At 30.8% G+C, this 23,612-nt stretch overlaps 1 pseudogene; it reads left to right on the forward strand.

Annotated features, from left to right (window-relative positions):
* Nucleotides 1-311: 311 nt before the first annotated feature.
* LOC108722047 (uncharacterized) overlaps nt 312-23,612 on the forward strand; it is a 56,754-nt pseudogene continuing 33,453 nt past the window's right edge.

Genomic DNA, 23,612 nt, shown 5'->3' on the forward strand with positions numbered 1-23,612 from the left:
TATTAAAAATTCATTCTAATTTCAGCACGTTTTAGATATTTACAATTTTTCAAACTAAAAAGAATTTTAAATAAAGAATGAGATGTTCCTGTATGAAACAAACTTTTTGATATAGTTTAAGGTCTTTTGTTCGTCGCTTTTATCAGTATTCGATATTCTCTTTATATATAAATTTAAGAATATATTTTACACAGAATATTGTTTTATTTCAGGCCGCTGCTAAAACAAATAAAAAATTCCGCGGAGTCGCATATCGTATTGGATTGTTCCACCGAGAGGATCTACGATGTGCTGAAACAAGCGCAACAGATTGGAATGATGAGCGACTATCACAGCTACCTTATCACATCACTGGTAGGTACCCAAGATTAAATGTGATTAACAATCGACTTTCCGTCCATCATAAGCCACGAAGTAATCCAGAATAGACGTAAGAGTCACGAAATTACATCAGGCGCGTTGCTTGTAAGACTAATTCTCGCGATCTTCATCGTGTCAGCCACCTGCGGCTCTCGCTGTCTTCAGTCTCTGTCGAGGAAACTACGCTGAAGGAATTGGCGCTCCCACGAAGATTCTAGATCGATAACTTTACTTCTGGAATATATTCGAACCTCTCGTAAATTACAACTAAAAAGAGAAATCTGTGCGAATGATTGGTCAGAATTGCCATTCGGTAATCCTCCGTGATTACAGCTAAATGTAAAATAGTTCAACATAACGTCGAATAGTGTTCACGGTATTATTTTGTGGCTATCTCATTATTATATAATGATTTATGAATATAATAATTTATTTTATACTGAATATAATAATTTATTTCATACTGCCGCGCTATATGAAACTTTGAAGCGATATGATAAATTTTATCGATATTATGAATAAATAGTTACTTAGGATGAAACATTTAAAGAATATATTCTAATTTTCTTAAATAATACAATTAATAGTAAATTTATTAAATGTTAAAATTGAAATTTATTAAAAATTATTAAGACATCAGAATATATCGGCAAGTTAAAGAGAACTCTTTAGATTGACGTTAAATATTAAATTGAAAAGGATGTGAATTCTTTAGGATCGAACAATGCAAATAAGAATCAATAAATTATGTCATGTTCGATGTTAGATTATAGTTCCAAGAGAAAGAAATCATTTTCATGAATAATTGATTTAATCGTGAACGAAAGATATGAAGGGGTTTATCGTGAAATCACAAGTGTAGAATGTCACTTTTAATTGCAGTACGAGAAGTAAAATTCGTTTTTAAAATTTGCTTCGTCTGCAGGCTTATTGCGAACAGAATGAAAACGTTACGCGAGTGCAAAACGCGCAATGTGACTCTCGAACGAGTAAAAAGTGGAAATGTCGGCCTGCTGCAGTTAAAATTGGAAGCCGTCTCAGAATAATTAGTAATTTACAGCTGCCTCGACGGCGCGAGTGGAAGAGGAAAGGGTGGCACGTCAGTCGAGACGCACTACGAGAAGCGCGTAGTCGCGCTGACGCGACATCCGTGACTGCAATAAGTGATAAAAAATAAATAGAGCTTTAAACGGACACGCTATATAACCACTAGCGGCGCAATTTATCTCGGTACTTTTCCCTCTCTCCTACTAGATTTCAATTTAGATCCATTAAAATGTAAATCAGCGAGGGTATTTGTTCGAGCGCGGAAGAATCGAGCTACGCTTTTTCTTTGGCTTCTTTCCGTTGACTCTACTGACGATGGTCTGTTTGTTTTACGAGAAAAACATGGACTAATACTGACGACGAATGTACATATTATACGTCGATCACCAATATCTGAAACAACAGAGCGTTTAGCACATTCAGACACTGAATTCTCTAAATTCATCATAAAATCACTTTTTCAATCATTTTATTTTATTAATGTATTATATTCTAAAATTTATTTTATTATAATAATTAACGCAACTTAACGCTTATTACAAAGTCGCTTCTATCTTGAATGAACTGACAAAAATTAATATAACATTCATTTAATATTTATTAACAACTTGAAGAAGATTAATGAAGCTAGTTATATATGATAAATTTCATTAATAATGTATAATCGCCCTTAATGGTTTCCTTGTAAATTTCGCGTCGTTTAACTTAGCTATCAGCTCGAACTATTAATTTATAAACTGCATAAGATATTTACTCTTAATATTAATTAATTATTACGCAGAAAAAAATCGCAAAAATAAATGGAACGGAACTCTTAAAAAAAAATATTACCAAATTAACTCGAAATATTACCTCATATAGTGGAAAAGCGAGTGATAAATTATTATTGGACAGGTAGACCAGATTTCTCAACGTGGAAAAACTCGGCAAAATGAAAAGAATAAGAGGCTGCTTAATAATTGCTTAATGTCGCGACCGATCTCTATCGCATAGGGGAATTTAACGGTGCCTCACTCTATTCTCGAGACGATATGTCCCGCGTCGGAGACTATTTATTTTCACTTACGTCGGTCAGTCGTCAAGGCTCTTGGAGGGAAAAATTGGCCATCATCCATCAACCTGACCTTTCCGCAGCACGATCGGGAAGTCCGCATGGCTATGTTACACGTGGTCGGGTATAGGTACACACTGTGGCAGAGCGCCTTTTCCTCGGCGGACTGGGTGAGAACATTAATGAATCTTGCTTGGTCACTCTGCTTGACTTTCGACGAATTACCTTTCATCGAATTAAGTTCGCCTCATGAAACAGTGATTTCGTGATGAAATTGTGGAAGTCCATTCTTTCGCAATCTCACGATGAAGTTGAGACCATGCGAATTTTGCTTTAGCATTCTGCTCCTTAGAATTTACGTGACATCGACGTATCGTCCCCGCGCGATCATTACGGTTATTATGCCTGTTACGGTTACGATGATTGTTATAGTCGTTATAGTCTTGGCTATTAAGGTGCTTATTATGGATATTCATCGCTTAGGATGATACGCTCTTGGATTTTCGCGTTACACTTTGGAGCTCTTGAGTTCGGGCAGGAATATCCTATTCCCGCCTTGAAATAGAATACTTCTCAAGCAAAATTCCGTTCAAATAAAACGGCTTTCAACACAGTCTTTAATCAGAAAACTGAAATCTCGAAAGTCGTTTAAAGAAGTTAATTAAAAAAAACTGCGAAATCCTGAATAATCTTTTAAAGAACTCAAGTTTATTTTTAAAGAAATATATAGATTCTACAGTTATATTTAGAAATATATAGATATAGTTATATTTAATATGAAATTAGTAAAGTGATTATAACTATTGAGTATGAAAGTTAACCCAATATATTATTAGGTAAAACTGAACGTTTAAATATAAAATCCGAGCTATCTCAAAAGATTTTAATATGAACTGAATTGAGATTTAATTACAGCCTTATATAATAGATATCATTCTTATTATTTAATGTTTTTTCTAAAACTAAAGCTATACTATTGTATATCAATATCTAATATCTCCTTCTGTATAACGTGAGCAATATAATGGAACATTTTATCACGGGAAATATTTTTGCTTTACGTTTAGTCTTTCCTGAAAAGTAAAATAGCTAACAACACTAACAAAGTAGCTAACAAAACTAACAAAATTCTTTTTGGTACATAATTGTCACCGCGATCGTGCAAATATTAACTGTTAATTAAATATTTAACATACTGCCGCAAATTTTTTTGTTTGACCAAGCCATCACGAGTATACGAAACTATATACACATCCGTGTACAAACTGAACATCTGTCAAACGGTCTCGATGATACTCTATGCACCCATATACAGATTTGCTGGCAGTTCCCGTTTCAAACAACAAGTTACGAGCCAACGAAATTTCGTGATAGACTCCGTAACAGTCACGCGTGAATGCAGTGTTGTGTGAAAAGTGATATTCTTGCCGAATCTATCATATGCCGCGGGCGTCATGATAACGCATTGAGAAAAAAAGCCATTCTCTTTGTTACTCGCCCGTATGTTAGTTTTGCTGATGAACAAAAATCTCTGATAGTATACACGGTATATATTTACACATATCTTTGTTTTCATGTCGAGGGCGGAGGAAAGGATACTGCAATCTATTTTCCGTGTCACAGACAAAAAATATTCGATAGATATTTATGTCCTGACCGTCATCAGATCGAGTTACGATAACTATATGGTAGCACGAAATATCATACCATTTAATTCCTTTATTAAAACCATATACCTATATTTGTAGAGTATCAGTTTTTTAACTGTGTGAGCAAATTTTGTTCTTTGTGGAAATTCTATTAGATGTGGTATCAAGAGTCGGAATTGGGCAGAGATGAAGACACTAGTCTCTATTTGTGAAATATAGGTTGGCGCACAGAATGTCGTAACATTTGCTTTACATTTAACACATTTATTTTTAACAAAATTGATACAGAACTGGTATAGAATTAATCATTAAAATCTGGAAAATTGTTTCAAACTGAACAACATTACGTTACATATGGCTTTACGTTCTCTACTGTGATGTCTGTAATTAACCAATTTGTTTACTGTTTACATTTTAGCGCCTGCGCACAATCAAAGACAAAGGGAATAAGAACAGGGAATAATAGATTTCAATCTACTAGAAACTGATTACACCGGAATACGCGGTTTCTGATAAGTTGAAATCTATTGTTCCCTGTTTCTATTTCCTATTCCCTTAATTGTGCGCAGCCCCTTAAACCTTAAACACAACGAAAAGCACAATTATCACAAAATTCTCGACGCACATAACGTGAAAAATCACGCTCATTTGAAACTCGTGTTAATAAAATGTATATGAAAGAGAGGACTCAATGAATCGCTACATTGAAAAAGGTTGCACGAGTGGATACAATAACAGCACTTGCCATCGTATCCTCACAGCACTTTCGAGCTTTCACCGCCGTTGCTCCCTTGTTTTATCAGTTATTCCTGCGATGACAGTAATCGGTGTATACTTACAATATTATGTTGTTTATTAAATACACGTCGAGTGAAGTAACTGGAACTGATGAGCAAATGGGATAACATAATGATTTTCCAATGATAAAATGAGCAGAAATTTTTAACTCATTAAGCAATAAGCAAAAGAATTTAAATTTAGTAACCATTAAGATTATCTATTCTTTACGTTATCTATTTACTCAAAGGTACTAATTATATAGATATTAATATATATATTTATTGAATAAATGTATTATAATTATAATGGCACATTAAATATAAGGATTCCATTAATTAATTTATTTTATATTGTTTTATTAATTATAATGATACATCCATATATCATATTCTTGTTTATTTATTCTTGCTTTTTCAACTAATAATAATAAATATCAATGTAATTAATGTATATTTAAATAATATTCAAAATCTTTTAACAAATTCGACAGCAAATTTTTTTAACAAGGACTTTACATGTAATACATACTATTTATTATTTACAAGATTTAATTTTACTACTTATCTATAATACTTGTCTATTCTTTTTTCACTTGATATATCTCAATATTATATTATATATATATATATTATAATTTAAACATTATATCATTTTTTTATTAACAAAAAGTCAATTCTACATAATATATTGTCATTTCACTTCACTAAACATAAGTGCAAATTTTGAATGTAATAATCTTCGAACTTCAAAATGATACTCTTCATGGCCTTCATCTTCGTGTTGTCTCCCTAGAGATTTCACAATCGCGTTGTGCAATGATCACCAAAGGGGTAATAAAGGATAGAACGGAATTAAGGGCAAGGGAAGTTAGTAAACCGGAGATTTCCATCGACCGCCGTTATTGCATGTTATTCTATGTGGCAAACGATATCGCCGCTGTGTTGCAACGTATCTTGAAAGAGTGCAAACCGGATGTAGCTCGAGGCGAGACGATGATCGATCGTTGAGCGGCGGTCAATCGATTCGTGAGACATCGAGAACATACGATGTCGCCAACTGTGTCCATCTACTTGGCGAAGACAGCAGATCGGGGACATGGACTTATCCATCATGCTCCGGATGCAGGACAAAGGATAATAAATGGCCGCGACGCGATCCTTCGCGAGTATTTGAAAAGATGGGCGGAATACGCCTTCAAACTGCACGCGACTTTAAATCACGTCGGCCCACAAGCGTCACCGATACAGATACCGGGTTTGAAGCAAATGCTCCATGCTTGAGTTATCTCCACTCCTGTCGATAGCTCCTGAATACTATCACGAAGAATACAAATTCAAATGTCCTTCCTGTTCAGGTACAAATCGTGGCAAGTATAAATGGCAATGCATTTCATATCTTATATTATATTTCAGAATAATTCCAAAAAAAGAGAGATGCAAACTTAAAAATAAATGATCAATTGGTTACGATTCGTTGAGACAATTGTTGTAATGAAATTACTCTTATCGAAAGTTTTGTTTTTAATACTTTAATGTGATTTTTTTTAAATATATTTTTAATACAATTATCTAGTCAAGAAAGAACATAAGCAATGTATTTTTACTTTCTTCTACTTGCATAATAGGTTTAAATCGTATATCGAAAATTATACGCGTTGTTTAAAAGAAATATAGCAAGTCTCTTTTTATTTTTTTATCGCGTATTTAATAATTTAAAAAATAATTCTCTTTTTTAGAGAGAGAGAGAGAGTAAGAAAATTAATGAAGATATTATCATAATTTAGTTAAATGTTAAACGTTCAATATTTTGCTAACTAAACTTCGAATAAAAATCTAGAACTAAACATTTATACTAATACATGGTATAATATATGTGCTATATTACATGTATTTATTTTAATAATGTAAATACAATTTTTCGATACAATGTTTTAACTTATCATATAAACAAAAACGGGTTAATACTTGACCGTGAAATTTTAATAAAGTAAAATTACTAGGGATACACCGGATCGTAAAATTACTGGATACCGGATATCGGATATCCGAGAAAGCAATTTCTTCGAGTCGGATATCTGACCGGATTCCAGGAAAATGTCTTCTTAAAAAAAAAAATATATATATATAAATGAAAAAATTGGAATTTTGCAACAATGTATGAGATTGTATAGCATTATGAATATGCATACTTACCTATATCTAGAACATTTGTATAATAAAGTATTGACTATTTAATGATATCAAATTTCAATCGGATATATTCCCGGATACTAATGATATCTAGTCGGATAGTAAAAAAGTGCCGGATAATACCGGATACCGAATACTTTTCGGATATCCGGTGCATCCCTAAAAATTACACAAACAGAATTAAGTTTTAAGATAAACAATTCACTCTTTAATCTTTCAAAATATATTTCATATAATATAATCTTTTTCAGAGAATACGCTTTCTGCGTATTGGAATCATTTATTATCTCATCTCACTCCTTTTACGCTTGTCAATACAAAATCCATTAACTGAAAAGCGTTCGCAAATCGCTTGCGCTGCTTTTATGACTTCCTCATCCAATATAAAACGTCGACCTTTTAATTCTTTGATTACTGGAAATAGTCGCGGAGAGCAAGGGGTGACAGAGAATGAAGAGAACATGGATATTTTTTTCTTCTAACAAGTTGAACGTGAGATTTTCGCAATGTGATAAAAACTGACAAAGTAAAATAATTAACAAAATATCAATCTCTAGTGCAAACAAAAATCGTCCAGTTTTACTAGATTCGACATCTGTCAGAGTGATCCGAGGGACCTTATATAATCTGATTGCGAAGCCAAGTCGTGAAATGTTTTGTAGTGAGAGATTCTTCAGAAAATCTAACGTCACATCGGCTTTACCATGTGAATCCGATTGAGATTTATCTTACGTAACTAATTCACAGTAAACCATAAAACAGAATTTCCATCTTCCAATTCGATTTAAGACATCGTAGCTTTTTCCAGAAAATGTTTTGAGTTTACTATTTGCACACTCGATTTTGAAGAAGAGAAAAATTTTATTTGAATTCGTAAAATTGTTAAATTATTATTGTTATATCTGTATTTTCTATAAAATAATATTTATTTAGATGTAAAATAAGATAATATTCGTAGGGGATCGAATATCAAGCGATCGAATAAAGAATATTGCTTGTATGAATAAACCAAATTAAGTAAAGAAGCGCTAAATGCGGTCAAGACTAGATTTTAGTACAATAATATTTTTTATGAATATTTGAATACATTTTCCAGTATACTTTAAACTGCACGCCGAATATAACCGGTCTTGAAAACACAGTTCTAAATTAAAGCTGGAAATAGTAATATCATAAATTAAATAGATCAATTTAATGGTAATGATGCTAAAATAAACATCTTAAACCACTGAAAAGAACTTGAATTGAAAAAAATATTATCTCAGTCAGGGTTAGGTTATTTTAAATCTGGAAGTTTCTAAGATACACAGCTTTGAAGCTTCTTTACTTAATTTATATCTAAGGTATTACTAAAAATTGTATATGAGTATCATGTCATTTAAAAAAATCTATCAAATATGATGAAAAAAGACTATATTCCACAGTATCTAGAATGTAGCTGAAATGAAATTTTATAATCTAGTACAGAAACGTGTGACTAATAGGAATTCATGTCACGATCAATCGGAATTCTTTTCAGGACTTGCATACCGTCGACTTAGAAGAATTCAAGCACGGCGGGACCAATATCACTGCCTTTCGATTAGTGGATCCAGAGAAGCCGGAAATTCAAAAGGTAATTCAGGACTGGATCTACGGTGAAAAACGCTATAATCGTGAGCTCGACATGGGACAGAACAGTAACAAGGTAAGATGCAACTCACAGAAAGTTAACGATAGTAACCGGAAATGGATTGCCGCGCAAGAGAGAAAGAGAGGCCGCTGCTGTATTATAGCGTAATATTGAAGTAGTTTATTTTACCGATGCCGATATTTCGCTCTCTAAATTCGTTTCAAGTATAAATATAAATAATACACGGTGCAAGATATACGGCGTAGCAAAGTGTAAGCGTAGGATGTTATGTATGCAAATGCAAAGATCGTTTCACGACGAAATATGTTCCCGTCTTTAAAGCGGCCGCGCGTCTCACGTAATAACACTCTAATTTCGCATTCTTCGTGCAAGCTCGCTTGACAGCCGCATCGATCTACTTCTTCTTGGTTCTTTCGCTCGCGAGACTTAGCGAGAGTCGGTTCACGCTCTTTGACATGACCGAGAATAACGGAGCGAATGTAATAATTGAGTATTACCCTATTTGAAACTTGACTACCGCCTTAGGGAAATTGAATTCCCCGTGACACATGCCGATTCTCATAAGAATGCAAATATGACAAAAAATCGAATGACTGTCTGGTTCCATAATTCTCGATTCCGTTCTCCATTCAGCAAACTCGCTAGCCATTAATATTATATGTAACGCGAGAAACTCGAAATCTTTATGATTACAGATATTAAACAATATTGATTTATCTCTAAATTTTTATTCGTGTTATTCCTCCAAAGAATTAATTAAAAGCCAGGACAATGTACACAATGCGGTCTATAAATTATGAAATAAAGATTATTTAAAATAAATAACATATCAGAAAAATATTTTGAATATTTTTTATTCAAATTAGGATCCTTTATAATCAATACACCGTTCTGCTCTTGTTTTTAATCTTTGCATCCTCTTTTGTAATTATCTTCAGTTGGTTGGTCACAGCGGTTTAAATTTTTGAAATAGTGTGGCTAAAAAAATATCGTAATTTAAATAAAACTGAAATACAGTTGAAAGGTTCAAGATTCAATATTCTAGTAAACGAGAGCAGAATATTGATTGTAAAGAATCCTATTTTAAATACAAAGTATTCAAAATACTTTTCTGACATATTCCTTATTTAACATAATTTTTGAATTTAAGAATCACAATACGTATAAATATCAAACTAACCACAGTGTTTTGATTATTAATAATTAAAAATAGCACAGTATTAGCAAGACAGTATGAACTTCCCCAATAGATAATCATATTTAATTTTATATAAACGGATTAGATTTTAAATTAGATTTTATTGAAATATACTTATATTGCACATTTACAAAATACTATACTACAAATTAAATCCAATCAAATTTTCGCTACCAATAAATTAATTACTAATCAAGAAATTTACAAAAAATGTACCTCTAGCACATTTGCTATATTTACATAAAATGATGTAACTATTAAGAATACAAGCACTTCAGGAAAGAAAACCTTCGAAAGTTTTCAAAAATTTTACTACTCTCAGGTTTGAATATCTTTGTTTCGAAGCACGAAGTATATGTAAGTATACAGAAAATAATTGACTACATTTAGACGGCATTCTAATCGGGTTTAATAACATCCGTAGTTAAGAAACGAACCAAACACAGTTATTCCATTCTTCAGAAGAATAGCTATGATTGGCCAATTAAAGATTCCCTGTAAATGTAGTCAATTCTTTGTACATCTACATATACTTTATACTTCGAAGCAAAAATATTCAAACTTGAGAATAGTAAAATTTTTGAAAGCTTTCAAAAGTTTTCCATCTAAAAACAAATCTTAGCTTGAAAGTAACAAAAACTCCAAGTAGATACACACTTGGAATTTTTGTTACTTTCAAACTGAGATTTATTTTTCAATAAGGATAAAAAAATTTATTGGTTAATATTATTTTATATCTATAATTTATAAGAATGTATATTCAGCACACGCACGTGTTCACTATTACATTGCCCTAATTTTTTGTTTCGAGCATCATATATGTATATTTCTAACATATTCCGCATAAAAGATTTAAGTAACTATTATTATATAACCCAAAAAATAACAATATATCAAATTTTGAGCTAATTTCAGTTTAAATATTAATTCTATACATATATATATCTATATATATTATATATAAATAATAAAGATAAGCACTTTTTAAGACTGATTACTTAAAATAAATATAAATCTAAAGTTTGTAAAATGATAATGTTGCTAAACAAACAAGACGTAACACACTGCATTCCCGTGTATTAACAAGAGTCACGAAGCTAGAATGTTATATTATCACATACTGCATCCGTACTCATAATATTAGATTACGCAAATTCACATCCGTAACGTAATGTTAACATGTATATAGTAACTACAAGAAGCAGGTTGCTTTTCAATTTTATATCATATCACTGCTCTCTCGGTTCCCGCAAACCGTGAGGGTAAGCGCATCTCCGTTTTTATGCACATCTCGAATTTGAAGAGGTCAGGTCAGGTAGAACGCAGTCCGCGCACAAACATGATTTCCATATTAGTTTCGTTTCGTTACAAGTGTGTGATTCGCGTACTACTCCCTTTACTTCCATAAGCCGATTTCAAATACAATCCATACAAAGGCGAGAATGTCGCGTGACTCGTAGTGCAGGAAATTACGTGTGCAGTTTACCTACTTCTGTGCTGAACACATTCTGTACACAGCAGCGTAATGAAACGACGGCAAATTAATCGGTATATACGTATATAGACGGTGTACATGAAAGTACACGCAAGTTTGCAAGTACTTTCATTAAGTGTCGACATTTTATTAGATGTATCGATTAAATCGAAATGCCGATATCCCGTATGGCATTATAGTGTAAGATTGAATATTAACCCTCCATCTATAACCTTTTTTGGCACAAGTTTTACTCTTAAATTTTTTCGAAATAAAGAGAGGAGGACGAAGTCCAGTTCCCCTTCTTAAAATATCTTGTTAAAAATTATTTGATAATGTAATAGAAATATTGAAAAGTAACTTTGAATTTGTCCACATTTTTTTGAAAGCTTAGAACAGTAAAAAAAAACTTGGACTGGACGGAGAGAGTAAAAACATGATTGCAGACGAAGAGCTATATGTCAGAATCTGTATGAAATACTTATAATAATTCGTCGGAGTCCACATAGGACATGTTAAATTTATACACAACGCAAACAATATTAGGAAGATAATTTATTAATATTTATTTTTTTCTTAACGCTTATGTTAAAAGATTTATAATCATTCATCATCATTGTCTCTTATTGCAATGTTAATCATCTAAATTTATTAAACGATATTTGTGTAAAACTTATTTTTTGTACAATATACGCATTTAGTATTGATGACGTAATAATAGATTTAAAGACAAATCGATTCAGAGATTAACTTGTTTTTTGTCTGATTTGTTGATTACCTAATGTTTCTCAATTAATTACATATAACTATCAGAGAATGACTAATCACGATGTCTCATGAAATAGCACTCTTTGCTCCTTTATCTTCGTTCGTCTGTTAAGATTACTTGAGTCAGCACCCTTATTCTATTTATATCTGCAGCCTGTCACGTCTTAATAATACTAACATATTTATAATATTAAAGTAATCATTTTACATAGCGTTTTCACGTTTGTATATAAACAAAGAAAAAATTAATTTATAAATATATAATGTAACTGTGAAATATAATTTTTTCTGGAATAATGTTATTTTATAAACATAAATAAGCACAAATTATTAATAGAAAAGCACTGCTAATCATAATTAATAATTATTTCTTTTATTAAATTTATGCTCTTACGTCTTTACGTTCTTATATCTTATATCTTAAATTTGGAGAGCGTATGTATTTTTGCCTAACATTTTTTTTTACTAATAAATAATAGTTAATAAAAATATGGATTATGTCAAATCATATTTTTCTTATAATATCATAAGTGCAATCTGGTTTCACAAGTTGAATAAAGTAAAATAAAAATTTAAGAATTTTAAGGAGGGATTTTGGTTTAGAAAGTGATTTTCAAGGTTAAATTTTATGATTTTGCTATAGGAAAGCTATTAAATATAGAAATTAAAGGTTTTGAGTACATATTTATTTTTAAGTGTATGAATTTTTGAAAGTTTCCGAGTTTAATATTTTTAAAGTTATAAATCACTATGTATATCTTATCTTAAAATGATGGTAAACATGATTGGAAGATTTTGTTCATTCGAAATAAAATTTGTAATCTCATATATGAAGGTCGATATCGTCCGTGCTAGAATCAAGTCAGTGCAGATCTGTTCTTTATCAATGAACTCTCTGAACTAGTGCATATGGTACAATGTGTTGAAGTGAAAAAATTACATTTATTTCACCTCAACTTATTGCACCATGTGCACAGTTCAGAAAATTCTTCGATAAAGAACAGGCCTCATATCTTTACAATTTGTATTTTTTTTACTAAGAAGCGAAATTTTTTAAAAAATTAGAACTTTAATGTTTAGCGCCGTCATTTTGCTAGAACTTAATATAACTTTTTTATTTTAATACGGGCAAAAGAGATATTTATGTAATTAAATGTTTTAATTTATAAAAATGTATATAAATGTATATTCACACCGAAATACTATTTAAGCATTATGATCGAGACTAATAAAGTAATTTTGTTACTTATTAAAAATTTTGTCAGTTTGTTTCGGATGAATAAAAATTATGTCTATCATTATTTTGAAACGGGATATACCTACGTAACAGTTTATAATTTTAAAAATATTAAGGTTAGAACTTTCAAAAATTCATACATGTAATTTAAACATTAATAAATATGCATTCGGAACCTTAAACTTCTACGTTCAATAACTTTTTTAAATCATAAAATTTAACTTAAAAATCCCTTTTTAAAATCCCCCTTTAAGAGTGAATTCCTGAATTTTATATAGTGCGTTACTGCCACACCCCATAAAAGAACCAAATAACGAAACGCCAATTCGCGAAAAGCGAATTATATCGTCCGTCGCATCTGGTACGGCATCAACTGCAGAAAAGTTGAGAAGCGCGAATCCGTACGTTCGGCTATTTCAACGGAAGCAACATCTGCTGGGTCCAGCGCATTGGGCCCTTAAAAAGGTCAATTTGCCCGGACACGGTTGCACGTTCGCGTAAACTTCTCAACAACTTTTTGTCGATGTTCTGCGGTATACGTAGCTGCAACACCTTGTACAAGTATGTGACGGATCTGCTGCATCGTTCGTTGTAGCAGCGTGTGTTGCGACATTATTCCGTGAAAAATGTTTTCTCATGTCATCTCCCTTTTTCGCGTGAAAGTCGAGATGTGATTCAAGCGCACTAATATTTACTCTGTTGCCATAACGTGATAAAAATAGGAATGTACTTCTTTAGCCTATTTCCGTGCAATTTATTTTTTCACATTACACACGATTTTAAGATATTATCACATAAAAAATTACATAGTTAATATATACTAAGCAGATTATTAATTTTTAATTATATATTAATCAGTTTGATTATTTTCTTTATAAGATAACGGCATTACTGAAATTGAAAAATCACATTTAATAGAAATGTGATTATAATAATTAAGATATATTTTGGCAATTACAATTCTAGAAATTCCTAAAAAAAATGCAACAACAAAGATAATAGACCTGTTCTTTTTGGCTGAACTTCTGCACTAGTTCATCTTTCTTCTTCTTCTTTTTTCCTCCTGAAGAGAAAAGGAAGAAAGATGAACTGATGCAAAAGTTCAGCTAAAAAAAAACAGGCCTAATAAAATCCTATTGAGTTATTAATCAACCTAATTAATGAATTTTATGAAGACGTCATTTATAATGCAACTTGCAGAATTTGAACATTTTGTTTATTTCCATGAATTTCTATTAAAATTAAATAATTTGATTAAAATGATTGGCATTTAAAAAAAGATTTTATTAAAAAGTAAATGTATATAATAAATTTGTAAAATAATTAATTGTAATTGTTGTACGCTATCAAAGGAACAGTGGCTAATCCCTTGAATTAAAAAAATAATTTTGTTATTTTTAGCTTTCATGTGTCAAAATGTAAATTAATTCATTTCTGTAATTAGTTTCAAAATAAACAACATCTATATTAACGTGTACACTTAATAAATAATAATAAATTTAAATCAAATTTAATACATTTTCTTAAGTTAAATTTGACGTTATAAATTTAATAATTATATATTTAATAATGTAGTAAATAATTTCAGATATTCTAAAATAACTCTAATCATTGGTTGTCTTCTACCTTCTTTTCTCTGTAATTTTAATATAAATTTTCTTTTAGAAAAATACGCGTTTGATCCGTGACCTGTTCATAACACAAAGAAAATATATAATAAAGTAATTCTACTCATCATGTGTGGTATATATATTAATATATAAAAGATATGCTATTGATTTAAATTTTTTTTCAAATTTTCTTTTTTTTTGTGTGTTAAATCGTTAATATAGTTACGCTTTGATGATGTAAAAGCTATGATAATAGCAAGAATAAGAAAAAAGATATATTATTCTTATTTTTCATCATATATATTCCAAACAATTGTTTTCTTTCTCTCTCTTTTGTATCTTTGATCTTTACATTACTCAATCCTTTGTGGTTTCGTAATTTAATTTTGAGCAACTAAGTAAATCATTAATGTAGAAAAAAATTATGTTTCAAGAATATTGAAGAATAATCTGAGTAGTTAATCCAAGGCTTCTATTGTATAATAATAATACAAGGCATACTAATGTATAAATTAAACCAAAAGAAAAAATGCAATTAGTCGTTATTTTTTTGCAAAACGCATGAAACTTGCATTCTTTTGTTGAGACTTTTGTTGAGATTTATTCACGACAAAAAAATAATTATATACAACTAGCTTTTTTATCGGAAACATACTTTCGCGTACTTTGTTTTCTATCACATGGGCGGACAGAATTCGGTGACTTGCCCGTAACATAGAGAGACACAGAATAGTTCACGGAAGATATATCATCGTGACGACAGATAGCGCGTCTTCGATACTCGCTTCGAAGAGAAGAGAAGAACGAAATGCCGGCACAAAGAAACATTCGGTCGACTTTCTTGTACATGTGCTAGTCTTATAAAATAAAACTTGTAAAATCGTCAATTGGAAGTCGCAAAACGAATGGTACCAAAGACTGCGCTATCGATTTGTGGCACGCTAGTAATAAAAACTTTCTCAATTTGCCAGTTTCATCAGGTACAGTGTCGTAGCTTTACGAGGCGCACCATCAGACTTTGCGCCGTTAAAATTAGAAATATAAAAGTGGAATAATAAAGAAGAAAAGCAAGCAAGCTTCTTGAATCGGAATTTAGATACCTGTCAGTAAAATTATAATTCTTTATATTCGACATTTATTAATAAAAAAACGCTAAATATTTAAAGCCTTAATCTGTTAATAGTAATATACTTAATATATATTTCTATAGTTTAATATTTTATTTTGTAGGATAGAAATTACCATATATTTAATAACTTAAGAAAACATGAGCTGTGAGGGATAAAGTGGATTAATTTCGTTCTTTGCTTTGAACAAGAAGACGTTTTTCATTGAAATTCATCTTTATGGAATGAATCCTTCTGATTGTAAAATCGTGCAATTTATAGAAAACCATGTCTTCAAATAGACGTCGTATTCATGAGAGATTTATAGTAAAGAACTATTCCTTTCCTCAATAACTCTTAAAAACCTTCTATTATAAAACACACGCGCAGCTATAGGGGAGAGTTGCCGAATGCGTACTGATCGCCTAAATCGTACCTCATCAATATTTTATATTATTAATTAATATAGCCAATATTTAGTAACAATAATATAAAGTATATGAAAAATTAGTATATAATATAGACAAAAATATAATAATCTACGCCTTGTTCTATGGATGTTAGCGGCGTTTTAAAAAATCAGGTATATCTGATATTAATTTTTAATTAACTTATGTAGTTGATAACAATGCGATCATCCTATTTTATTATAAATTTTTGTATTTTTATACAATATAAGAAGATTTATTGTAGAATATTTTACATTCATGTATACGTATACATATTTGCAACCATTGTAAAGATTAAATCGATATTTTTACAAAATCCATCAAATTTCCTAAATCGTACCATCAAAAGATAAAACTGATAACTGACAAGGATAAAACTAATAATTGATATTAATATAAATGTCAAGTGCAAAAATATATTTAAGACAATTTTATTGTGGTGTCATTTGTTTTTTTTCATTATTATTATTATTTAATAATTATAAAACATTTGATTTTATTTAATAAATTATTAAAATTGGTATTAATTAATCATTAGGTATTAGTTAACGATTTCTTTTATTAATCTTATACTTTTAATTGTTTTCATTCATAAATTCAATACTTTCGAAGGAAATACAATAAAAAATACCTATAGGTATGATTTAGGCGACCGGTTGCCTAAATCGTACCTTTTCTAGCATGTTACAAAAAGACCTATAACAAATTAATTTGTTATTGGTGGAAAGTTAAACATGCAATAATAAGCGTCCAAAACCTCATACTACAATTTCTAATATTCATTTGCATACAAAACAATACCAAATGGAAAATATATAATAAAAAATAGGTTAAATAGTACGCATTCAGCAACTCTCCCCTATTTAAAAAATATGAATGTCAAGAAAATGAAATGAAAGGTATATCAATTTATGATTAATAAAATTTCTCAATAAACAATATCGATAATGCCTTTCAGAAGAACAGAAATTTTTGATTGTTTCCTAACTCCACAATTAGTTATCTAATAATTAGGTTCAATGGCTACGTTTACACCGTGCATTTAGGCCGCGGCCTATACAATAGATGTCTTTATTTATCCTGTATATTAAACAAAAACACCTATTGTATAGGTCGCGAACTAAGCGCACGGTGTAAACACAGACATTGTCACATTACACATATATGCAAAACATACGAACAAAGCATTAAACAGAGCCAAGACATTATTGGAACAATTATAAAAGTTAATATGGTCACAACATATAGTCGACGCTGCCATTCGAGATTTAATGACGATATTACGGAAAGGCGTCACATAACAAACAATCACGTTTGGGCGAATTCCGTAACGGGGATATGTCTGTCCCTCGGAGGGATGTAGGCAATCCCATTACGAACGTGTCAAAGCCAGGCTAATTAACTCAATCGCGTACACGCAGCGACAAACAAACGGACAATATATTGATTAGATTACAGACGAAATATAGCCGGGTAGAATCGTTAGAATCGGCGAGCGAGCATAAGCTCGTTATTCCGGGTTTGTGCATAAATTGCAGATTATTTTGCAACGCTACTCGTCAGTAGACTTGCGTAAGAAGTTCAACGCGGTGATTACATGGCACAATTTTGTTTCTTACTAATTAGCAACTACATCCGTGCTTGCGACTTTCTATGGATGATTAAGGAACTTTCTCTATCCCTTCTCCATTCCACACATCTATATTTCACACAATCATTAATTTTTCAGTTATCGAATTTAAAGTTCTACACGGAGAAAAATGTTTTTGATTGTACCAAGAAAAAGTACAAACAAAATGAATTTTGTAAAATGAATTTTGATTACATAAATTAAATTTCTGATTATCGTAATTAAATTTCTGGTTATTTCGATTAAAATATTTAATAGATTTAACTATAAATGTTTGATTTATTCCGTTTTGATTGAATTTATCAAAAATTCAATTAATGCAACGAGATTTTTTCAATGTGTATTATATATTATACTACTTCTTTTGTTCTTACAAAAGCAAAAAATACATTGTTTTTATCTCGATTTTGGAAAATATGTAATTAATTATGCTTTTTTTTCTTTCATGCACGCGTGGAGCAGAATAATCTAACTACTATAAAGGTAAGTTAAAAATATGTTTGTTAATAGACAAATAAAAAAAATATCTGCTGCAGAATTGATTTTAATATGGTGCAGTCACATATATTATATTTTTTAATTCTTATAAGTTTTATGGCGGAAAATACGTTTAAATGAATAACTGCTCCTTCAAACATTTCACGGCGACATAAAAACGATCTGAATCGTTTTTACGCTTGTAATTCATTATTCGTAGAGCCAATGGAGCGCGATCCAACATCTCACATTTCATTACGAGTGAATTATCTGCGAAAAGCGAGAACATTTAATCAGGAACATCAACTGACTCATCTGTATAAATATTGGACTCTATGATTCCATATAAAATTATTACGATTATTACATCATCGTATATCATTGTTTTTTACTTAAAGTATTGCACTATAAAATATAAATAACAAGCTAGAAATTTTGAAATTTAAGTTTTTCAAAACTAGAAAGAAAGACATAGAAAAAATAATTCTTTAATTAATTTTATATAAATCTTATTCTTATTATATATGAAAGTATAAAAAAAATTACGCTTAATAAAAAGAATATCGTGAAAATAGAAAATTATTTATAAAGAATTAATATTAAAATCAGATACAATGATATAAAATTTAACCGTATGTTTTTTTTAATAAAAGAAACATGAGAAGTTATCTCAAAGCTATTTACGATTCCGATCGTAGTCGCGCCTCTATCAGAATCGATTTCTTGTTTGCTCACGAAATGTCGAAAAGCCATTGAAATCGTCTCCAGATCGTTATCCGAATTTCCATGATAAGACAACTGACTAAAAAACGGGATTATTTCGATTGGAAACCTTTCCGAATAATTTCATGACACCTTTCCTTGTGTCAAGTGACACAAAAGAAAATACTTCCGATAACTAAATATTCAGCACGTCGATATCTTTCAGCATGAAATTTTTACGTAAACCACTCGATGTGTTACATTTTTTATTTTTATCTTCCGCGAGTGATACGCGAATAATGAACAAAATTGGGGAAAACGTCGTTTTCCTGAGAGATTTCTATTTGTCCGAAACTTTGGGTCGATATAAGGATATCACCCTACGATCCCTTCGTATCGGGAACCATGTGAATCGGATACATTGACTAGTTTCTTCGTAAATACGCTCCTGGGGAAAGGCCTCGTAAAATCCGGTAAGGATATTGGTTGTTCCGAATATATCGGGAGGAATATACACCCAAGGAATACACACCGCGATATCTGAGGTGATATCGCTTTTACAGCGACAGTATCGCGGGGATACCGCGCACACGAGTTACGAAATATAAATGTCGGGGAAACAGAGGCGCCAATTTGCCGTGAAATCCTCCCAGGAGCCAAGATTTCGTTCTTTCACCCTTCGCACATTGGAGTGAAATCAGGAATTCCCCGTCTGACCTCTACCTCCAAATACCAGTCCTTTCATGAAATGGCGAATTCGAGATTTAACCTTTCTTCTCTTTGATAATTTCAATATCGTGAGTGTGCGGTGGAATTGCGAATTTCATTTAAAATAGTCTCTAGAGTCAAGATTTTCCTTGGAAATCTAGCACCTATAATATCGCATGCAATTGTGTTTATATTTGTATGTATTAAAAGTCTCATACGATAAGCATACAATCATTATATATTATACTTTGTTTAATGAATAAATAGATTAATAAATGTGCTAAATTTATTTTGTAATAATATGTTTTGTTTAATTAATAAAAATACATTAATAAATATGCTAAATTTACATTGTAATAAAGAACATATAGAATTAAACTTTAGTTTACAGTATTTTATTCGAAAAACCTAAACTTATTTATATGAATTTTGTTATAATTAACAGCATATAATTAACTTTAAAAGTTTGGGAGATATGTGAACAAAATGTTTTCTCTCACTTTTTGGAAACGAAAAATAGTGGCAAAATTTTTGCTAAAGCAGGAGATATGTGCTATACACAAAAATATGACGTAGCCACATGTATCAAGAGTACTAATAACGAGAAAACGTATTACAAAAAAAAGGTTCAGATTATATTACACGACGTTGAGATAGCTTTTTCTAAATGGAAAAATGCTTTTTTCTTGACAAGCCTCTTTGTGCGTAAAAATCTTCCATTCAATCACTTTGCGTGAAATTGTATACGCTACATCTCTTATATGACATCTCATCATGTGTGTGATTCGCAGACTGAAACTTCGTTGCTGTACGACGCTGTCCATCTCTTTGCCAAAGCATTACACGATCTCGACACATCTCAACAAATCGACATCAAACCGTTATCCTGCGAATCAACGGATACTTGGCCTCACGGATACTCTCTTATCAATTACATGAAGATCGTAAGTAACATTAATTGAAACAGCTATATATAATATTATGTGTATTTTCAAATACACACAGTAGAACATATGTATACTCTTTGTGTTAAAATTTTGTACTTTCTCTCAAGCTATTCTAATACATATGAATAAATTAGTTTCTAATAATTCTAATATATATATATATAAGTAAAATAGTAAACTGTACATTAAACAGGTAAATTTTTTATTTTTCTCATATCTTTATATATCATTTCTCTTATAGTTTCAATGTCTACACACGATTCTCTTAATTTTGAATATATAACTATAAATACTATAAATTGAACTATACACTGAAAAAAAAGATTGGCTGCTGCAGCAAATTAGATGGTTAAATATGGCATAGCATTTTTAATTGGCTGCAGCAGTCAATCTTTTTTTTCCGTGTAAATACTATAAATTGAATATATAACTTCATCAATATAAATTTGTATTTGTAAACGAATAGCGGTTTTATATATATTTAAATGATATGACAACTTTTTATAAAATAATTCTTATATGTTTTACATTGAATGTATAATCCCCATATTAGATAAGTCAAATATCAATTAGCTTTACATTTAGCACTATAACATTAAATATTCCACACTAGATACTGTTAGATACTAATAGATGCTAGATGATACAGTATATGGATCATACAATTGTCACGTTTATAATTGACTTTAATTGAAATTAATGAAGCAATCAAATAAATTTAGATTAAGAACAATGACAAATCGGATCTGCACGATTCTTTCAAGCCCTCGTAAAATATTTCATCAGGGTCTCGTAAAACATCTCATAAATGCTCACGATAGTAAAGGCGATGCTTGTATATTGACAACCATCTTTCCACATGATTACTGCACGCTCGTATTCAACGAGGCAACGATGCAAGGCAGAAAGCGGGTTATCGCGAATATATCACACCGGAGAGAAATTAATCTCGCGCACCACCAATCGATCGTACCGACAACGTAATAAGCCATTATAACGATATGCTTAATCCGACAAACTTGCTCGCTTACCTTTCACGTAATCTACGTATCGTTCATTAACAAGCAGCACGAGTCTTGCCATGTGCATTACGCATAATACATGTAACATGTAGGCTCTCACTCGTTATCCCGTAATGCATAAGACATAAAACAGACCTTTTATTTTTCCCTCCTCTGCTTTTCAGAATATCTCAATTATCAGAGGCAAATTACATGTTACGGTAATATCATCATCCTCTCCTAAAATTCTTATAGACTTTTTTATATTTATTTTATATTAATCTTGCATGTATATATTAAAAATGGTATAATACACATAAAAAATGGATTCATTTCTTTACCTTCAAAATCCATATTTATGATCATGTAGCATGAAAATTAATTATGCTTCTGATATCCAATGTAAGCCAATATCGTCAGATATGACTATGATATTAAATTATGTACGTACATGCTAAAAACTAGTGAAAGCCAAAACTAATTTTATTTGATGCGGATACATGCAAATACAGATCCCGCGTTTTCTAGCTAATTTTAAAATGATACAAAGTGGATACACTGTATCTATGCGTTATTTTTTACGAGTAAAGAAAAAATTTGATATATATGCGACACGCGTGGTGAAGGAAGTCACGGATGCATTGACTTTCCGCGATCTCTGCGATTGTTTTCATGAAACAATGGAAAGTTACTTCAGTTTAAACGAAGCTGTCACGCGTACTGACAAATTGTTCACTGTTTTGCCACGGTGCATCCTGCAAAGAACCGCCTGTGCAATCCGTAGATTTGCACATAATATTCAAGCTAAATACAATGAAGTTTCTAATCAATATAGCTGATTTCATAATTTTTTAAAATTTATTTTCTGGAACACTTACTTAAAAAGACGAAAGATAAAGATTCCTATGTTAAAGTTTTCTATGCTAAATGAGACTCATTTCGAATATATAAACAAGTGTATCGTAATGTTATGGACTCCCTATATATTCTATTTTTTTTATGTAATTCTACATAAATACTACAAAACTTCTTTCTTCGTTCACACAAAAATGTATTTCTTAACTGTATTTTAAAGGAATTTAATTTACCAAATATTTTCTTAATAGATAAAATAATGCATATGAAAGAATCTATATATGTATGTGGTATGCTGAAAAATTGTTCTTATTAAATTGCACCTTACCTCGATGTGATCTATTTATTCGCAGCAAATATTGCCATGGCGTGCTGCAACTGCTCAACAATGAAATCAAACGCATGCTAGATACAATAACCAGGAAATGGAAGTAACGCGTTACTGTTACAAGTTACTTTTCTTGATAACAGACTAACGATGTATTATTTTTCTTTGGTAGCTATAACAGCAACGTAGTTACATTTTTTTGGTAACGAATTTTACAGTTATTTTTATTGCTACTTTTTATATTTTGAATATATTTGAATATGACAATTTTTTATATATTCAATCTTCTATATTTCTGTATCGTTTTTATCATATAACTTAGATATTTTTAATCAATTTCTATCTGTTCGATCCGCACCTCAGTTATGTTTTCACATATCGGTCTATAATGCACTGAAAAAAAAGATTGGCTG

Source organism: Mycetomoellerius zeteki, unplaced genomic scaffold (assembly GCF_001594055.1).
Source record: "Mycetomoellerius zeteki isolate Tzet28-1 unplaced genomic scaffold, Tzet1.0 scaffold191, whole genome shotgun sequence".
In the NCBI taxonomy this organism is placed as follows: domain Eukaryota; kingdom Metazoa; phylum Arthropoda; class Insecta; order Hymenoptera; family Formicidae; genus Mycetomoellerius; species Mycetomoellerius zeteki.